The sequence below is a fragment of the Diabrotica undecimpunctata genome, unplaced genomic scaffold (genome assembly GCF_040954645.1).
Source record: "Diabrotica undecimpunctata isolate CICGRU unplaced genomic scaffold, icDiaUnde3 ctg00000590.1, whole genome shotgun sequence".
Taxonomy (NCBI): domain Eukaryota; kingdom Metazoa; phylum Arthropoda; class Insecta; order Coleoptera; family Chrysomelidae; genus Diabrotica; species Diabrotica undecimpunctata.
Genome location: NW_027311899.1, coordinates 650,459 through 654,523, shown reverse-complemented (window position 1 = coordinate 654,523; position 4,065 = coordinate 650,459).

The window sequence follows — 4,065 nt, the reverse complement described above, 5'->3', positions numbered from 1 at the left end:
CACACGCACACAAGCACACACACACACACATACACTCTTCACCTTTCGACTCCCACCCATTAGTCGCCTCTTACAACAGGCAGGGACTACTTGCCACAGTCGAGTTCTTATCTCTGTGTGCCGAACGGACACACACACTCACACACACCCTCACACACACAAGCACGCACAAACGCACACACACACACACGCACCCACGCACACGCACACGCACACACTCTCCACCTCTCGACTCCTATCCATTAGTCGCCTCTTAAGACAGGCAGGGCCTTCTTGCCACGGACGTATTCTTATCTCTGCAAGCCGAACGGACACACATACATACACTCGCACACACACACACGTTCACACGAACACACACACACACACACGCACACACAAACACACTCACACACGAACACACGCACACACACACGTACACTCTTTACCTCTCGACTCCTACCCATTAGTCGCTCCTTACAGCAGGCATGGCCTTCTTGCCACGGCCGTATTCTTATCTCTGCGAGCAGAAGGGACCAACACACACACATACACATATACACACACACATGCTCACACACACACACACACACACGCACACACGAACACACACACACACACAAGCACACATACACTCTTCACCTCTCGACTCCTACCCATTAGTTGCCTCTTACGACAGGCATGGCCTTCTTTCATACAGACACACATACACACTCACACACACACACACACCTACACTATTCACCTCTCGACTCTTACCTATTACTCGCCCCTTACGACAGGCAGGGCCTTCTTGCCACCGCCGTATTCTTATCTCTGCGAGCCGAACGGACACACACACACACTCACACACACGGACACACAGACACCTACACTCTTCACCTCACGACTCCTACCTATTACTCGCCCCTTACGACAGGCAGGGCCTTCTTGCCTCGCTGTATTCTTATCTCTGCAAGCCGAACGGACACACATACATGCACACACACTTACACACACGTTCACTCTTCACCTATCGACTCCTACCCATTAGTCGCTCCTTACAGCAGGCATGAACTTCTTGCCACGACCGAATTCTTATCTCTGTAAGCCGAAGGGACACACACACACATACACATACACACACACATACTCACACACACACACACGAACACATACACTCTTCACCTCTCGATTCCTACCCATTAGTCGCCTCTTACGACAGGCATGGCCTTCTTGCCACGACCGAATTCTTATCTCTGTAAGCCGAAGGGACACACACACATACACACACGCACACACACACACGCGCACACACGCACACATGCACATACCTACACTCTCCACCTCTCGACTCCTACCCATTAGTCGCCTCTTACGACAGGCAGGGCCTTCTTGCTACGGCTGTATTCTTATCTCTGCAAGCCGAACGGACACACACACATACACTCACACACGCACACACACACACTCACACACAGGTACACTCTTCAACTCGCGACTCCTACCCATTAGTCGCTCCTTACAGCAGGCATGGCCTTCTTACCACGGCCGTATTCTTATCTCTGCGAGCCGTAGGGATACACACACTCACACACACACACACGCACGCACATACACACACACACTCACAAACATCAACACAGACGCACACGCACACACGCACGCTCACACGAACACACACATACACTCACACACACACACACGCACACACACATGCACACACGCACACACACATACACTCTTCACCTCTCGACTCCTACCTATTAGTCGCCTTTTACGATAGGCAGGGCCTTCTTGCCTCCGTCGTGTTCTTATCTCTGCAGGCCGAACTAACACACACACAAACTCACACACGCACACACACACGCACACACACATACACTCTTCACCTCTCGACTCCTACTTATTAGTCGCTCCTTACAAGCGGCAGGGCCTTTTTGCCTCGGCCGTATTCTTATCTCTGCATGCCAAACGGACACACAAACATACACACGCACGCACACACACACACACATACACTTTTCACCTCTCGACTCCTACCCATTATTCTCCTCTTACGACAGACAGGGCCTTCTTGCCACGGACGTATTCTTACCTCTGCGAGCCGAACGGACACACACACACACTCGCACACACACACACACATACACGCTTCACCTCTCGACTCCTACCCATTAGTCGCCCGTTACGACATTCAGGGCCTTCTTGCCACGGCCGTATTTTTATCTCTGCGAGCCGAGCGGACACACACACAGTCACACACACATACATACACTATTCACCTCTCGACTCCTCCCTTTTGGTCGCCTCTTACGAGAGGCAGGGCCTTCTTGCCCCGGCCGTATTCTTATCTCTGCAAGCCGAACGGATACACACACTCACACACACACGCACGCACACACGCACACACACACACAAATACACTCTTCACCTCTCGACTCCTACCCATTAGTCGCCTTTTACGACTGGCATGTCCTTCTTGCCTCGAGCGTATTCTAATCTCTGCGAGCCGAACGGACACTTACATACACACACACACACTAACAAACGCACAAACACACACACACACGCACACACACATACACTCTTCACCTCTCGACTCCTACCCATTAGTCACCTCTTACGACAGGCATGGCATTCTTGCCACCGCTGCTTTCTTTTCTCTGCGAGCCGAAGGGACACACATACACACACACAATCACAAACACACACACACGCACCCACACACGCACACACACATACACTAACACACACACACACGCACACACACATACACTCTTCACCTCTCGATTCCTACCTATTAGTCGCCCCTTACAAGAGGCAGGGCCTTCTTGCCTTGGCCGTATTCTTATCTCTGCAAGCCTAACGGACACACACACATACACACACACACTCACACACGCAAACACACACGCACACACACACACAAACACTCTTCACCTCTCGACTCCTACCCATTAGCCGCTAATTACAACAAGCATGGCCTTCTTGTCACGGCCGTATTCTTATGTCTGCAAGCCGAACGGACACACACACCCATACACACACACTTACATACGCACAAACACACACACACGCACACACACATACACTCTTCACCTCTCGACTCCTACCCATTAGTCACCTCTTACGACAGGCATGGCAATCTTGCCACCGCTGTTTTCTTTTCTCTGCGAGCCAAAGGGACACACATACACACACACACACTCACGGACACACACACACGCACGCACACAGGCACATACACATACACTCACACACACACACGCACACACGCACACACACATACACTCTTCACCTCTCGATTGCTACCTATTAGTCGCCCCTTACAAGAGGCAGTTCTTGCCTCGGCCGTATTCTTATCTCTGCAAGCCAAACGGACACACACACATACTCACACACGCACACACACACACACACGCATACACACATACACTCTTCACCTCTCGTCTCCTACCTATTAGTCGCCCCTTACAAAAGGCAGGGTCTTCTTGCCTTGGCCGTATTCTTATCTCTGCAAGCCAAACGGACACACAAACATACACACACACTTACACACGCACACACACGCACACACACACATATACACTCTTCACCACTCGACTCTTACCTATTAGTCGCCTCTTACGACAGACAGGGCCTTCTTGCCACGGCCGTGTTCTCATCTCTGCGATCCTACTGGACACGCACACACTCACACACACAAATACACACACACTCACACACGCACACACACGCACATACGCACACACACACACACACACACATACACTCTTCACCTCTCGACTCCTACCCATTAGTCACCGCTTACGACAGGCAGGGCCTTCTTGGCACGGACGTGTTCTTATCTCTGCGAGCCGACCGGACACACACACACTCACACACGCACACACACACGCACACACGCACACACACACATACACTCTTCACCTCTCGACTCCTACCAATTAGTCGCCTCTTACGACAGGCATGGCCTTCTTGCCTCGGCCGTATTCTAATCTCTGCGAACCGAATGGACACACACATACATACGCACACACTTACACACGCAGAAACACACACACACCCACACACGCACACACACATACACTATTCACCTCTCGA